Here is an 18,237-nt window from a genome sequence, read left to right on the forward strand (position 1 = left end):
TTGTCGTCTGGCGTGACAACCAGATTCCCCGTCTTGTCCTGCAAGGGCCCCACATTTCCTGGGGCCTTCTTTCTACTCCCTATGTATTTAAAAAAGGACTTCTTGTCCTTAATCCGGGAAGCCAGCCCCTGTTCCATCTCTGCCTTGGCCTTCCTAACCAGCCCCCTACATCCCCGAGCAACTGTAGTATAGTTCTCCTTAGTGATGACCCCTCCTTTCCACAGGGAGTAAGCCTCCTTTTTGGCAAGGAGACATTCCCGGATGTTTTTAGTGAGCCATGGAGCAGAATTTGTTCTACATTCTGCACATTCACTGTCCCACTTATAATCTTCATCTGTTATCTGATACTGCGTTTGTCCAGCCCAAGGATCTAAAAAAGTCAGTGATGAAACACTTGTTCTGTGAACTGTCTGTATGCTGTACATTGTGTGTGTGTGTGTGTGTGTGTGTGTGTGTGTGTGTGTGTGTGTGTGTGTGTGTGTGCGCGCGCGCGCAACCTGCACAGCAGCTTTGAACTTAAGCATGCTGGCAACACAGGCAGAAACCTGGCTCCAGGATCCTAGACTTAACTAAGTACCTTCACTTTTGCTTTTGTAAACAAATCCCCTTTTTTGTTATGCGAGTAGTCCAGTCAGGAACATGGCTCTCGGCAGCTATATTGTCACTGAACAAGGTAGACAGCTTGGTCCGTCTTACTTATGTTTTCTAAAACAAAATACTGCCAGTCTTGTCTTTCCACATGCCCCCAGCCTTTCAATCCATAAAAGATATCATATAAAACAAGTATGGCAAAGAGGCAGGTTCCAGAGTATACATGCTAGCTTCAGCAGAAAATCTATGAAAGGTTAGTGAGGAAAGCCTTCCTTTTTGTTCAATTAAAGCTTTCTGAAATGAGGGTTTTGAACAAGGCCCTCTTCTAAGCATGGAAAAGGGAGTTAATGTACAACCAAACTGCCCAAGAGCTGTTTAACACTGAAACCGCTTACATTGCTTAAACATACTCCAGCTCCCAGCATCTTGGCACTGTATAGGTGTCTGGGACTTTCTGTATCTGCATGCACTCTCATAACTTATATAAAAATATATGTAATGAAGCCATACAAGTTTACCAGAAATAGGACTAATATTCTATGCAGTGCTAACCAAGGTTGTATCTACATAGCTTTGATTTAAAAATGTCTAGACTCCAAGTAGAAATGGACTCATCTGTGCAAGTTCTTTCCTTTAGTTAAAAAAAAATAAATCAGTATATGAATTGCCTATAACGTGAGGAAGCTCTTCATAACATGGGAGTTAAAATAAAACTATAAAACATAAATATAAGGACAACCAGATAACATATCATGGTACCTGTTAAAACTCAGCCATGGAGGGGTGAAATGACTTTCTCAAGGTCATTTATCAAGTCAATGGCAGAACCAAGATAGCACCCAGAAGCACAGCTTTCCAAGTCCTCAATTCTAACATTAAACCATACAGTTCCTGAAACAACTAAGGTGTAAGAAGGAATACCTATTCCATTCAAAAGTTGAGCCTTACACAATAGTTACGTATGTAGTGGGGAAAGCCAAGCAGGATGGCACACAAAAGAGTTGAATGGCTGCAGTCAGCTGAGCAACAATTATATGTAGTATCAATAAATGAAAAGCTTGAGTGTGGAATGGTTCAGACAAGCAGCATGTGCAAAACAAATGCAGCATAAATGAAAAATGTGCTCAAAACAGTTGCTGAGCGATGAGCAATTTTTCATGACATGCTGTCAATAGTCTCTCATTGTGCAGAACTCAAATACTTGGGAAGAGATTACAGAAATATTCAAAGATGCAATATTTGTATTTTGAATGTTAATTTGACATAAAGGAGTGTGCATGAGGGAATGTTTATAATCAGCACTCCAATAAACTCACAAATGACTCTAGTATTTTATAAGCTTGTTAGAAACAAATCACTCCCTTAGCTTATATTTACTTACTGATGAATCATAAAAGGCTTCAATACACAAAGAGTAAATTCAAAAATGTTTTCCTCTTGTTTTATCTTCTACAACAATACTGCAAACCTCTCATTCGTAATGTGAATCCCAGCCATATACTCTGTGGTCTTATGGTTACATGTTTAATTTTCCAGATGACTCCACAATTTTGAATCACATCTCCCCCCAACCCAGTCACCCCTAACCCACTGTAGAATGGCTGCCCTGATCTGGAGCTCACTCCAACTACCTCAGTTGCCTCCTGCCCTTATGTTGCCTGGAGAGGTGTCTATGGGAACAAATCCAATTGTGCTAATTTACATAATGATGAAGCTCTAGTCTGAATGTTCAGTCTTAAGAGGAATAGGAGAAAATATGAACTGTCCTCTAAATAAATGTAAAAAAGGCACAATAAAAATGCACATAATAGACATTGCAATACATTTATGAGCATGCACAGGTACTGAACGTTACCTCAGTTCAACTGTGTGCACTGTAAAATACATCAGCTGTTCCAGTTGGTTTTCAAAGATGCAAGTTAGGTGTCAATATACTCCTGAATAGGCTGCGATTACTATTGAAATACCCTTCAGATTGGTCTGTGTAGCAGACCAATAATCAGCCAGAGATGAAAGGCCCTCTTTGTCTCTTTAAAAATAATATGATGTTTTAATGCAACATGGTCATGCTTCAGTGGACAATGTAACACCCACACCTTTCAAATACTATTAGGTATACACAGACTCAAAACAATAACACTCCAGTTGCGAGCACAGGAAACCAGTGTTAGACATTTTACTCCTGGCAGTAACCATCCTATGCTACCGAAGTGCAGCAAGATGGCTGCAATTTATAAGCACTTTTGTAAGGTCTGTATACCATATTCATATCCAGCAAGCAATACAAATAGAGGGAAACAAAAGTTGGCAGAATAACGCCACTTTTTTTTCAATAAAACTAACTGCAGTATAGTTATTGGAATAAAGGGGATACTCAGTTTTATGCTCTTACTTATCAGATAGAAAGAATATTGAGCTATTAGAATATATATTTTACTTAATGTACACTTAAAACATGATGTGGAGCATTACACAAGTACTTTATTATGATTTAAGATCATCTATTTAGAGTTGCTAAAAAATAACTTGCTATATTGAGGTATAAGTACATAAAGAGTGAGACACCAAAAGCGCAAAAAAGCAAAACAGAATATAAGTCATCATAATGCCATATCCCACCTTAAGGTAAGGAGAGAGCTGGTACTGCCAACAGCAACCAGCAAAATGTTGTAGTTCTTGAACTGAGGCTAACATTTGCCAATGAAATGGAACCCTCATGATCAGAGATGGCAAGTCGATTCTGGGTAAAATTTTCTCACTGTCTTAGGATACGTATCGTACATTTGTTTGCCGCACCTAGTCTATGTTCAGGTGACTTGCTTTAAACCACCTGACTGTAGATAGGGGGTGGCATGTGAAGTTGTTTGCTGCTCCTGGAAGCAGTGTGTGTTCCTGGTGTAAGTAAACTGGGGCAGGCAAGATCATCAGGGGAGCAGGTTGGCAGGATCAGCTGGGCTGGTGGGTCTGTGGAGAGGGGAGTGTGGAGGCTAAAAATTGCCCAGCTAAGATCAGGAGGTGGGAATAGCACAGCCCCAGGGCTGGGGGTAGTGGCTGGGCTTTCCCAGCCTACAGGCTGTGTTGCTAATTAGGGGTCTGCAAAGCAGGCCCTATTCGATTTGGATTCAGATTTGGCCCAAATTAGGGACAGTGATTCGATTCATTGATTCAGTTCACTGTCCCTGATTCAATTCAGCTGATTCCAAAACTGAAGATTCAATGCTGATTTGGAGAATCAGCAATTCAGACAGACACAGCTTTAAAAGTTTTTTCTACATACCTTGAGGTAGCAGGTGTGGCTTATGATTGCAGAGACGTTGGGGCGCACGGAGCGTCCCACAGGAGCGCAGGGGGCCCTCCACGTGCTCAGCAGTGAACCCGGAAGTGGACTGAAAGTACTTCAGGTCCACGTCCGGATCTGCCGGGGAGTGCACACAGGAGCCCCCCCCAGCTCGGCAATCAGCTGCAGAGGGAACCCTGGGTGCCCCACCCCCAGACTCAGGAGGCACCAGTCACTGAGCCATGGGGGCGCGGGGTGGCGCCCCAGCATGCTCCCTGGCAGACCCAGAAGTGGACCAGAAGTGTTTCTGGTCCACTTCTGGGTCTGCTGCCGAGTGCGCTGTGGAGCCCCCCAATCTCCTGTGGGATGCTCCATGCACCCCAGCATCGCAGCACTCATGAGCCGCCTGCTACCTAGAGGTATGTAGAAAAAACATTTAAAGCTGTCTCTATGTCCGAATCTCTGAATCAATCCGGAGGGTTCCAAACATATGGAGACAGGATTGGATTTCCGATTTTAGCCTTTTGCTCCTCATGCTATATAAAAAAGAGAGGACTCACTCCCTGGAGGGAAATAATTTGTCAAACTGCCCCAAGTGTTCACCCTATTGAAGAGAAAGACAGACTGACTCTTAAGCAAATTCCATCAACTTCTGGCATAAAAGGGTAGAAAGGAAAATTATTTGGCCTTTAATGGGGAACTTAAGGCAGAGGTAAATTTGGCCACTTGGAGCTCCAGCAACACCCTGGTTGAGAATTACTCTCCTCAGTCATTTGCTTTCATCGTTTATTACTGAATAATTAGAATGTCTAACCAGATATGCAATAATTGTGTCTATTTACTGAAGCAGATTATTTGTCATTACTTTTTCACTTTTAAAAGCAGTTTAAAATCAGCTTCAGTTTTCTGTGGAAGGAAGGAAGGAAGGAGAAAGCTAATATTCACAAGATAAACCTTTTTAATACCTGTATTCCAAATTGGAATACAGGTATTAAAAACATTCTGATCTATTGCCATATTTCCAAGTTCTTCGCAACAGAAAAATTGCTCTGTTATTTTTCCCACAATCAAAAAATGAACGAAAAGTCTGAGATAGCATTTTCTGAGAGGTGCACTGAGTTTAACCAGGGGTGTCTCTTATCTAAAAAGGATGAGAACCACCGATATAAGAGATGATACACTGATAATTTAGCAGACATAAAATGCTCTTATTGTAACTTATTTTGCTTTGTAATGGGACAGGGACAGACTGCATCATCCATTGCAGTTTTAATTCAGTTTGGAAACATGGAAAAATATCTATTTCATCAAACATGTATACAAAATATTTCTGCCAAGTTTGTTTGTACCAGAAATTGCTGCCTTAATGGATATTTTACAGTTTCATGCATTAAATTATTTCCAGCACTGCATACGATGTGGACGGAATGGATTTACCTGAGTTTGGCAGCTATCCTGTTGAAGACTGAGAGACATCTGAAGCATCTTAGCATTTTTATTGAATAGTGGAGTCACATGGATAATTAATACACAGGCAATTGAGCAGCAGTGATGCCATTTCTTTGCCAGGAATTTAGAACTTTTGGACAAGAAAAATAAAACATGTTTTTTCCCCTTCGGCTATACGAAGTATATTGGCCACAATTAACAGCCATTAAACAGACTTTGCATAGAAAATCTTGCACAAGAGACAGGAAGCTGTGCAGGTCTCCCATCACAGAATGAGGAGAGGGTTCCACACGCCTTAATGGAAACCAGAGATCTGGGTGTCCCTCTAGCACCCTGGTCCCAGCATCAGTACAGTCCTTGCTAGATGTACCCCATAATATTCATGAAACGAAACATGTACAAGTCTAAAACCTTAGGCTGTGTTTTTAGGTTTTCAGCAGGTTTTCCATTGGCTTTGGGTATGATGTGTGCACTTCACTCTTTCCCCTTAACCACATTCAAAGTCTGCACCCTCCCCACACTTTTGTTGCAGGTGACATTCCATGGAGATAAGGGACACTGATATGATGCCATAAAGGTAACTGATTCTCTCTTTTCTTTATGCCCCGTGACTTGTCACCTGCCAGGTTTTCATCTCCACTCATAGAGGCCAGGAGGATTTAGCCATTTGCCGTGACAAACAAAACACCCATCAACAGCAATTGACTTTTGTCTGCCTAAGGGCTGCAGGATCAGGCCCACTACTTTTGGACAAAGTGTGTTGCATATTATGTTTACTTTCAGGAATAAAAAAACAAAAACAATCAAAAAACCCCAAAAGGACTGCACAGCTGGCAAAACACATGCAGAATGTGTTACAGTATTAATTCTTCAGTGCCACTGCTCTCCTTACAAAAAGGGCATGTGTGGGTGAAGTATGGAATCAGACAGGCAGCATTTTGCCAAAGCTGGTCTAACCCTGCACATGCTGGTTTCAGCACAATTTCAGCAAGATTAAGTCCAAGAGAAAAAGTCCCCTGTCTTGCAAACATTTAGGCCCATGTTTGCCTTTGCTAGCATGAGGAGCACTCCCTATGCATGTTTGCAGCCTCCGGACCCAAGTCTTTGGAAATATTAGTAATGTAAAAGGCAATTTTTAAAGTAACTCCAAACTTAGAACACAGACCTAATTAGCAATACTGATTTCTCCTCACTACACAATGGGTCAAATAAAAAAGCTGGTGTCATTGGAATAATATTACCTTGTAAGTCTTGGAATTCACATTTATTTTTACATTTAAAGTGACATGGTGCTTTAATTTCAAATATACATTATGCTTGCACAGTCACTGATAACACACCAGTGTGGCTGCTGCCTTCTGACAGCGGGGATTTTCAGCAGCAGTCAGTATTGACGGCAATAGCTCTAGCAGGCCATGCATCTGCATGTTAGACATCTGAAACAATATTTGAGCCCAGGTGTTGCATCTCTAATTATTACAGGGTCTTTACCACAGACTCACATGCACAGAGTTTAAATAACTGGAGAGGATTTTAAGTGCATTATTGTGCCTTTTGGATTTCTTTGGCATTTCAAAACAAAGATTATATTAATCAATAAAGATTTTTAAAAATTAATTATTACCATCATCAAGGAAAGCTCCCTAGTGTCTAACTCTCTAATGTCTCCCTGAGTCATCTTCAGTTCCAGCTAAGGATCTGTCATCTATATACAGTGTTCATGTTTGGAACCTTAAAAATAGCATTACAATCGATTCAGCTGGTGTCAAAAGCACTCATTCTTTTTGCACCCACCAGTATAGCTGTAGTATTCATCAGATTTTTACCACCAGGATTAATGTTATAAAATGTCACTTGCTACAGTAAAATTTATCAACATTATTATATACCATAGAAACTGCCACGACAGACAAATGCACTGCATTAAAATTTTGTCTAGAGCTCCCTAGAGGAAACATTCGCTGCAATTTGTATAACAGTTTATATATTTATGCTATTTAATGGTACAAAGCAATAATTATGACTTCATTCACTGATAAGCAACAGCATTACATAAATCTGATGCGGATTTAGAACATGCCAGCTTTGTCACTGGCCTACTAGTTGTAAATTATGTTCCTGTTAAAAAAAAAAAAATCTAAGCAAATATGAGTTAGCAGCAGGAAGCTAATAATGCGCCTCCAGCTGTTCCAGTTAACCTGCAAATGTGGCCATCTGCACCTCAGGAGAAAAAGAAAGGAGAGATAGAGGGAGGGAGGAAAAGGAGAGAGAAGAGAGAAGCTACCGCCAATGCAAGCACAAAGCCTAGGCCCAGAGCTGTAGGAATGACCTTGCTCCTTAAGACCAGACAAGCTCATATTTAAAATCAGAAAAGTTACTAAAGAATAAAGGACTTTTTCTCCCCTAGACCCACAAAAAAAGTCTTTTCCATTGCCTTTTTTTTCTAGAACAGACTGTCTTTCACCTCTGGGGTTATTATTTACTGCATTGCAGGTTTGTCCAGTGAACAGGTTTTTCTTACAACTTCAGCCTTTCATTTTTACTTTTTAGCACCTCTTCACAGACCTATCTTGTATTATTAAAAAAAAAGTAGTAGTTATTGTAATAGATTTATTCCTGCTTCAGACGATTCAAAATGGATCTGCAGGGCACAAAGACTGAACTATCAAACAAGACAAAAATTCTCAGATGGAAAGTCACAGATGTTCCAATGAACAGCAGCTTTAGTCCTGGCTTTGGATTCATGGGGCTGAGGTGGTTCTTAGGACACAATGTGAGTAGTGTTCACTCAAAGATTATTTTATACAAGACTTCTATGAAATCTGGGTCACAAGGAACTGTCACAAAATATTCCCTTTGACATTCATCCCACTACTAAAGCTGTATTGACTAAAAGAGTATGCTCCTGTACACGACTATAGTTTGGTAATCTAGGTGCAACTTCATAATAAGACTTTCTACAAGGCTGGTTACTAAATACTGTGCCACATACCATTCTGTCCTGCATGGGAAGATGTAGAAGCTCAAAAGATCAAACACCATATCTGCCTTTACATCAGTATTTGGTTTAGTGAGGCCTGATTCTACAATATGACAAGCCCCTCAATTCCTATTAAATGTAATGGGATCTGAAAGACATGAGCACCCAGCTAGAGCTAATCAATGTCTCACTCCTGAAGGACAGCAAACAGTGCAAACCCACTGGAACAATTCCCAGGAAGCCATGGCTTTGACACTGGTTAAGTAGGTAGCTGATGGCTTCTTGATATATCAATCAGCCCTTGGGATTATGTACTGATCACCTTTAAATGAAAACTTACATCTGCCTCATCAAAAAGAAATAATCCAGTTATTTTGTTTGTTTTTTCACTTCCAACATTCTGCTGTTTGTGACAACTTAAGAGCTGGCATTTTAATAACTTAATCAAGTGCACTTGGGCTCACAGCAGCTTATGTTATACATATCTCTGATTTAGTTAAATCTATAACAGGGATGCTCAACCCCCAGTCTGTGACCCAGATATGACCAGTGGAGCCGGGGAATCCAGCCCACAGGGCACCCCATGACTGGAAATTTGGTGCTAGGGGAGTGGTAGTAATTAACATTGCCACTGCTCCTCCACCACTGAATTTCCAAGCCCTAACCAGCTGGATTGGCCTCAACTGGCTGACCCCACACAGGGGGATGAGGTCCCATTCCCACACAGCTGGATTGGCCTGATCCAGCCATGTCTAAACAGCTTGGGCAGGACCTGATACAGCCACAGGGAGCTGGGGCCTGAGCTAGCCAATCAGGATTGGGCCCCTGGGGGCTAGATCGGGCCCTGGTGAGGCACTTCCACACAGCTGTATTGGACTTAGCCACCTGAGACTGCATGGGGCCCCAGGCAGCTGGCCTGGGCCCCATCTCTGCCAACACCACACACCAGATCAGGCACACAGACCGGACCTGACCTATGGATAGACCTGGCACCACTCATCCAGCCCACAAACCAAGAACTGCTCATCCAGCTCATGGACTGGTAAGCTGTGAATCTACCCTGTCTTCATTGTAATGGCATTCATAAAGGCTCCTATTTTTCAGATCCCTTTTAAACCTCCATAATAGGGGCAATATGACCAGCTGCAGAACACTGTTGATACAAAAATTTCTTAAAAACTACAGGCTTGAGGCTGCAAGGGAGAGAGGAACAGTGGGGGAAAAAGCTCAGGTCCTACCCAGTTCACTTTCTTTTTTAGCATCCACTGAGCCACTGTGTCTCACTGGCCTATTCATTGCTTTAGAGGAATCATGGAGCAATGCCCACTGACAGAAACTATAAGCCTCCCTTAAAAGGGAAGGCCACTGGGAAAGCAACAACCGATTTCTTGGGACAGCTAAAAACATAACAGGGATAGGAGTGGAGGCTACAGATTCAAAACGAGTGCACTGAGGGGGATACCAAGCAAAGTATCAAAAAGTGTCCAGTGGCCTTTGAATGAGTACAAGGAGCCAGTGGACACTACTCAATGAAACCCTTTCAGGAGATGTGACTGAACAAGGGACAAGACACAGGGCAACACGGACCTATGGTCAGACCCAGTAAATGGCATTCTTACACTCTAATGGCTATTAACTGAGTATTACTGTTACATTCTTGAACAAAAAGGTATGAATAAAGCCAGTGAGTCACATTTCTGTAACTGTTATTCATTACAATACCATCCTCACTTTGTAAATGCAAAATGACACAGAAGCTTGTGTGGGGTTAGGTTTCTAAATCTCTCACTAATGATTCTCTCTTTTAAAAGAGTTCTGCAGCTCATTTGTGTATTACTTTAATTAGCTCTTCTTGGTCTTTTCAAAACAAATAAAGTCATCCAGATAACATATTCTGAGATGTGACTTCTCTGACTATCATCCTTCCATGCTATTTTTATTGCCCATTTAGGATTATTGCATAAATGAGAATAATTTGCGATTCATAATGGGGTAAACACCCAAAAGTTTGGTGATGAGTCAGTAATTTTCTATTATGTACCGTTTCTATTATGTTAGCCAACTCAAGTGCCTGCAGAGAGCTCAGTGAAAGCTACTATCTTTCCAGAGGGAAATAATAATAATTTTTGCTGAACCTGTAACTTCATCTGCCCTTTATAATAATACTTTAATTGAAATTTTGCTGCAGCTTAAAAATTGGAGTGATAAAGTTGAGACTTGTCATAATTTCTGACAAGATACCGTGAATGTTTGGAACATACAGTATTTGCATATAGTCACTTAAAACACTGTTGAATACCAAGATTTAGCAGGATACTTTCTGCACACAGGACTATTCTACAGACTTCAGTGGAATCTTGCTTACTTACACAGGGGCTCAGTTTGACCCATGGAGGCAGATAAAGACTGAGGAAACCTTGGTAAATATTTACTTAAAGTCAATAAATCTTGATATTCACCTCAACAGAAGTCAATATTTGAAAATTATTGATTCACATTACACAAAAGGTGTACAGTTGTGAATATGCACTTGTGTTTATGTTTTGGTCTATAAACCCCGTGTTTCAAGAGACAGTTATGCCTTGACAGCTAAAAGGAACCCAAACAAGGTGAAGATCATCAGTATGCATTTTTAAAGCTCCTAAATATATTTAAATGACAAAATGAATGCTTGTGAGTTATAAAGAAATCCTTTAATATTACTTTAATGAATTAGAAAGGCCGTTTTCATTGTGCTTTCATGTGAACATTAAAACATGATTGAGAAGAATGAATGAAAAGGGATGAATGTTTTAATACACATTTTCAAAGCCTGCCAATATGGGCATTTCAAAAGTACTGTGATGTAACCCAAAGACTGCACATTTCATCTATCTGATTTATTTTTGTCAGGTTAGTCTGCTCCCTTGCTGGTGTGTATGTGGGTTGGACCAACAGAAAATCATACACAAGCTGGAGTGAACCAGCAACCACTGTGCTTTGGAAGACTTCATCAGTGCACATCTGTGTCTTCCCTGTATAAGGTAAATCTCCCTCCTCTTTACCAATGACTCCATGGAGCTTCACTATTGTGCATCTAAAAAACAGACAAAGGATGGAGGTATGCTCAAACTTAGCCAGGGAGAAGTCACATGTAGGATGACACCAAGCCTGGGAAACTACATCTCCCAGACAGCATGATTCAGAAGCTTGTGAATATATAAAAACACAGACTTAAAACTAGAGCCTTAACATAACTTTAATGATAGCAGTCCTTCTATGACAACCCATTTACTCCATGTAGACCAATAAGGCATAGTTTTAAACAAAAAAACCTATGAATGCCCACAGATATAGCTGGATGTGCTTGCAAAGTATTTTTGTTTGTGTGCAACCAAAACAAAACTTGACTATATATTAATTTGCTGATTATTGACCTGAGCCTAATTGGTGGAGTATTATTTTCTAAATAGAGCTGAAATGCAAAATATAGGGTTTTTTTGTTTTTTAATACTGTACTACAGTATGTATGCGTGTGAGAGAGAGCGAAAGGAAGAGGGACAGTGGAAATTAAAAGCATACAAATATGTTAAAATAACTTTCTGTAGTGCTTTTTCTCCCACAAAAGGAGAAAATTTTAAGTTACAGTAGTAAATCTGACAACTAACAACCCATTCATAACTCACCTCTGCTGTACCTAGGAATTGATCTCTAAAGAGTAAGTGATCTTACAATCATAAATGTGCTGCAATGCCTAAGCACAATGGGATGAGTTTCCATGGTGTCAACCCTGATTTTCAGCCTTGACTGTGATTTTCCTTGCATTAGTGGGTTCCAGTCAGACCTTTAGTGTTACTCTAATGTAGTTTTTTGTGGTTTAATATGAATATTGTGTCAACGATTTGAGATATTAAGAATGACAATACATTATTATTGCAGCAGGGAAATCTCAAGAGTCCTAGAGGAAGGATTTCGAAAACCACAGTCAAAAATCAATAGTAATCCACAAGAATTTATAAAGGAAACATGTCAGTCTGCATCTTAGAAGACACATTTTAAGTTTTATTTTAACCAAGAAGGACAAGTACAAGTCATTTAAAAGATGAAGAAGGATGCATACGTGAAGCCTCCTTCCATTTTCACTGAAGAATGCTGAGGTAGACCCTCTAGCACCAGTGAAATGGGCAGAAACTAGGTTAACCCACTAACAACACAACACATTATGCTTCTACATGGCAAACCCTGAATTTTTAGGTATACTGCTGCACCCTTGAGCAAGTGAATAGACATTCACTTTTGATTTTGGAAATGCAGCCACATGCTTACAGTGGCCCAGGCCACAAACCCGGGGGTGCTAGAGCACACCTCCCTGCTTGGCTGGAGCAGATAGCTTGGTGCAAGGCTAGGCCACTCACCCTGCAAAGCATCCTGAGATGCTGGGGGACTGAGAGTTAACTTGAATCTGGAGGGGATGTGGAACAGATGTTCAATAAACCGATTTAACCTAAATCAGTTGAGTCTGATACAACATCCATCCAGATTTATCTTAAACTAGTTTTGGCCATTTTAAAAGCTGTTTATGTGCACTGCACTCCCATTGTGTTACAGATTTGAACCGGTTTCCATTCACTTATACTGATTTATGTGTGATTTCTGTCCCTAGCATGACTGGTTGAGCCTGGAGCAAGTAAGTATTCTAGCTGCATTATCTATGTGTTATCCAGGTCTCTGAGTGGGCAGGACTCATCCCACTGAAGCAACTAGGTTCTAGTGAAGGAGGTAGAAAAAGAAGCTAAAAACAGGGAAAGCCAGGAGCGGGAAAAAGAAGCATCCTTGGGATTCCTTAAGGATGGAGTAATGAATACTAAGAATTGAAGCGCCACCTTTGAAGAATTCAAAGTCAAACATCCAGTTGCAAGGTAATAGACATCCAAGTACTGGGACTTATTTTACTGTTGTGTTTGATTTTGATATCCAAATACATCCATAAAATGAATTAATGGAACATTTATTTGCATATGGCCTAGTATATATTAGTGTCTCATTCAAATGTTCATCTAATTAGCCACTCAAGAAGATGACTATTTTAACTGGCACAGATAATGGAAGCCATCACAGCAAATAAAGCAAACACAAACATCCAGACCTTTGCCCATCTGAAATTTTGTGATAGGGACAAATGTATCAGTCTGAAACTCCCTATGTATCCTGTCATCATTCACATCAACTGTCTGCACTTTCACACAAAAAAAGAGCCAATCTGAAACAGATATAGTAATTAACTGAAAGGTGCTGGAGACAAAGCCCCTAGTTCTCTTGAGAAAAAACATGGGCTTAGACGGAGAAAGGAATACTTTTCAAACATAATTACTGTACATAATTTTCACAATGGAAAAAGTTGTTTTACAAAAACTTTATGTCACAGTAAAAAATGTGCATCTTGTTCTCACCCAGCCAATCTCTGGTAAAAGACAAGAGTTTGTCAATATTTTCTTGACACTTTCCTGACCATAGAGAAGATAGCCAATCTGGTGGACTCAGGTAGTCAGTTATTACCCTAGAAGCCTGCAAAACAGTTGTGAAGGGAATGATGCTGTGCTCCTCTAGCCCCGTGATGCTTCATGTAATGGTTAAGGAAGAACATGGTCTACAGTGGCGCACACAATGATCTACAGCTCTGAAAGACTCCTGTTTTCAGCCTATATCGTGGGAAATTCCTCCACAAATGCCAGAAGTCTTTAAGGGGAAACACTAGATGTAATTTACTGCTTGCATGCTAATTATTATGTATGTTATGTATTAATTTCTGCAGATCAGTATACTATGTGACCTAAAATATGTTATCAGTAATGAAGGGCCTGATCCAAAGCCCACTGAAGCACGTGGAAGCTTTTTTCTTGGCTTTAATGAGCCTCAATATGGCCCTATGGGTGCTATAACTTTACATCTGACTGAAGTTTAAAGTTACAGTGGTTTAGCTCCCCTTACAACCAGTATAGGAGTAGACAGAGAAAGCAATTCCATCGGTTCACCTCACCATGATTTGCAGTAAACTTGCAGAACCGTAAAACGGTATCACTGTTTTTTCTGTCCACATTTTCTCTGCTGGAAATCTTTGTCCTGATAATCAGGATTGGCCTTTACTACACAATTCTAAGAAGTCTTTTCCTGGGTGTTTCCTGTTTGCAACTGAAAGAGCCTTGACAACTGCCACCAACAAACAGCTAAAAACACAAGCCAGTGTTAAAGAAGTCTCTAGAGCACCTGACTACCCTATTCTTTTCTTCCCCGCTACTGCTAATCACAGGAAGACTGCCCTCATTTGTGGCCAGTTTTCTTTTCCCTTTCACCACAGTAAATTAGATTTGGCTTCAGTGAAGTCAATACAGTCATTCTGGGGTGAGCCTTGGGGTTTTTCAAAAACCTGACACTTCTCTTAATATTGATATTTCAACCTGTCCTAGTTATCTGATATGGGCTAAAGGTGCATTAAAAGACAATCAAGCCATTAAAACTTCCTACATACAAGTAATATTTCTGAGACTTTACAATATGATTTTGTGAATGAAAGACCATTTTTTGCTGAATCGTCTGTTTTATTTCTCCTTTGGCTCTTGCAGTTGAAGTCCCAAACCTAAGACATTCATTGTCAATAAACACAGCACAAACATACATAAATAAAGGAAGAGGATCAGCAGAATTAGCTGCTTGCAGTTACTGCCTTATCCACAAGAGAGCACAGTAACCTGAGTACACACAGATTCTTTTGTAAATGCCTAGTGTACTTACAGACCACTGTATAACTCAAAAATTATAATTAAAATGTCTTAGCTCCTGTATTTATAGTAACATTTAAACTACTGTGCTTTCTTGAAGTCAGAGTCATTTACTTGAGAACAGCACACTTTATGGTGAACAGATCTTTGAAACTATACCATGGGGATATGGCACAGCCACATGTAACTCAATATATGTCAACAGCTGTAAAAATATTGGTAGGAGAAGGGAAGAAAAAGCCATGAGCACAGATCAAGTGCCCTGTCTCTCACATCTGACTGTTTTCAGATTCTCCCTCCCCCCCAAATAATTGGGCAATTTTGGTGCAAGCTGTCATAAAAGCCAAGGCTGCTTTGAGGTTGAATGATCAAAAAGGTTATAAATGAAAATGATTTCAATGTTGGAGGCCTAGTGAGTGACCAAGGCACTTTCTGTAGCAGAAGGGTTTGTTCTAATCTTACCAACTGCACGCTTTCGTCAGAGCATATTCCTAGGGAGTTCACAGCTCCCCAGGGCGAAGCTACAGTAAATTCTGGCTAATCCCCTCTGCATACAAATGAGCCCCTGGTAAGAGAAACTGCAGGGTCAGACAGCTTATGTACAGCACTGATTCTCCAGTTCTGTGCCTTAGTGAAAGCAAACAAAAATGGCACTATATTTTGAAATTTTCAACAGGGCAAGATTCCTGATAAATACTGACTTAAATCTTTAAATGCTGCACACGCACATACATGCACACACACATACACACACATGCATACACATCCACAAGAAAAAGAAAAAAAGGGGAAAAAAAGCCATTAGGAAGAAGATCATCTGCCAATCATGTAAGGATACACAGTGTTCTAAACAAATAGTATCACTTGTTTTAAAAATTAATTGAAACTTTTGCTTGACTGAGGGTGTGGTAGACTTAACCTAAAATTCAACGCAAAAAGAACATGAGTACAAATTAAATATTTATTAGATTTCTGTAAAATAACAAGATCTAATTCTTCCTTCCCATTAGTTGGTATCACCATATCAACATACTATATAGCACGGAATCACTTATATTCAGTTCACAGTATTTCATATAAGCCTTCACATTTTAAATTCAGCACCTATTGCTGGTTTAAGAGTCTTAAGCATTACTTAATGTATAATGTGATTAGTCTATCCTGCCGTGCCTTACTTAATCACGAAGTGTATCTCTTTTTTATTATTATGAACTACTGATAGTGTGGGATACTTCTGCTTCCCAGAACTTACCTGTCCTTATTCTGTCTACTGGAATAAGAACAAAAAGCAGAGCTTCTAACATTGCTGCTAACTATCCCATCCCACTGGGAAGCAGAGAACTTAAGGGAACACCTCACAGGAGCTGCTGAGCTCACCCAGCTCTCACCAGTTTCAACAGGAGATGCAGGTGCTCTGCACCTTCTGGCACCTGATCCAAAGCTCTAACAAAGGATCGCTGAGAGCTTTCATCTTTGCGGACTGCCAAACACATTTCTATATTTGGATACATATTAAGCCTCAGATACTTAAACTGTGTAGCCATTTAACTGACTTGGAGGACTTGACTACTACACTGCCATATTGCATAAAGGGTGTGCAGCCACATATTGTACAAATACACACACCTTCCATCTAGAGATGCATTCAAGCTGCTCAGTCTGGCTCTAAATTATAAGCATCCAAAAATGCGGAGTGTTGGAATCTGGTTCTGCATACTATAAAGACTTTTGAACCCTCTCCAATATTCTGGAGTATTAGAAATTAGTTTCAACCCTACTGTGCTTTAAATTTTGCAAGCTGCTCACTTTTACAACACTGTCTGTGAGGATTTGGGATGACCCCGCCTTCATTTTAAAAGAGCACAACAGGGTTTATTTGCTAAAACATATGATTTGTTATAAACAGTCTGGGCAGTTTGTGGGTTTTTTTGTAAAAGAACAAAGAAGCCTTCATTTAGATTTAGAAAAGAAGCCAATGGAATCTGACCAGCCATGAACAAGATGGGGCAGGATATTTTCATCGTTATCCTGAGAACACCCTCTGCTGGCTTACCCACTAAAACGCTGCTGAAAACAAAACTCTGTGTGTTCGTGTGCGTGCACATGCATGCACACATGTACGTGCATACACATGCCTGAAGTGCTTATTTTAAAAATGCTATTGTCATTTTCCAGCCAGGCACTGCACTGTGAATGTATGTATAAGGTGCATGTGTGTTTGTGGCAAGGGGTTGCAGAAGAGAACATTCAAGATAAAAAAAAGAAAAACATTCTATAAGATTTCTAATTTGAATTTTCAATGATCTTTTCCAGAAGTCCACCCAATCTGTACCTCTAAAATTTGTAGGTGTATGTCCCATCCCCCAGAAGGATGATTGCAATGGGCCATTCTTCCTTTTATACAGGATATTCAAGTTGGCAGCAATCTCACTTAAATGACAGTAGGCATAATACTTGTGAATGTTTTGTGTTGCATTTTATCTGTAAGGAATTGTAGGCTATAAAAGGTACTACTGATGAAGAGGCGCTGGAGTGGGAAGTAGAACACCACAACATGGAAAAAAGACTCCCATCTCAATCAGGAAATCATGATACAAGAATGACCTTCTGACACACAGCACACGTCTACCAGTTTGTCAGCTTTGTTTTAAAAAACTTGCTGCTAGTATTTAGAATCCTATTCTACATTCCCTACTTATCTTTTAATTAGAGAAAACTACCATGGAAGTCAACAAGTATTTTGCCTGACTCGGGGCTGGAGAAGGAGGTACATGGGTCGTATTTTAAGAAGCAACACAAGATAAAATATAGTTTTACCTGGGTACTAAAAATAAAATAAATTTGGTATTTTGAAATCAAATGTTCTAAGGGGGAAACTGAAGCCCTGGCCCCTTTACCCACTCCACCCAGGGAAATTCTCTGCCATTTAACTGCAGCCCCAAAGGCATCACTATGGCAATGTATTGCAGAGATTGGCGCACACACACCTCTGTGTTTAGCCACACGAACTGGATAAATATAAAGAAGAATAAAACAAATAAGAGGGTGAATTAACCATTGGCATAACCAAATGGAACACAATTAGTGAATCTGATCGCTGATATTTAAATAGCATTAAAATCTATGCGCTAATAGGTTGCTATCAGTTTTATAATGTCTTTAATTCATGCTCAGGTCTCGTAACA

The 18,237-nt window shown here is 40.0% G+C and overlaps 1 protein-coding gene across 6 annotated transcripts in view; it reads right to left on the reverse strand.

Moving 5' to 3' along the window:
- Positions 1-18,237, reverse strand: part of ZNF423 (zinc finger protein 423) — a 382,482-nt gene that overhangs the window by 59,676 nt on the left and 304,569 nt on the right. The window lies entirely within an intron of this gene.

Source organism: Gavialis gangeticus, unplaced genomic scaffold, assembly GCF_001723915.1.
Source record: "Gavialis gangeticus isolate Ggan-Ray unplaced genomic scaffold, GavGan_comp1, whole genome shotgun sequence".
Lineage (NCBI taxonomy): Eukaryota > Metazoa > Chordata > Crocodylia > Gavialidae > Gavialis > Gavialis gangeticus.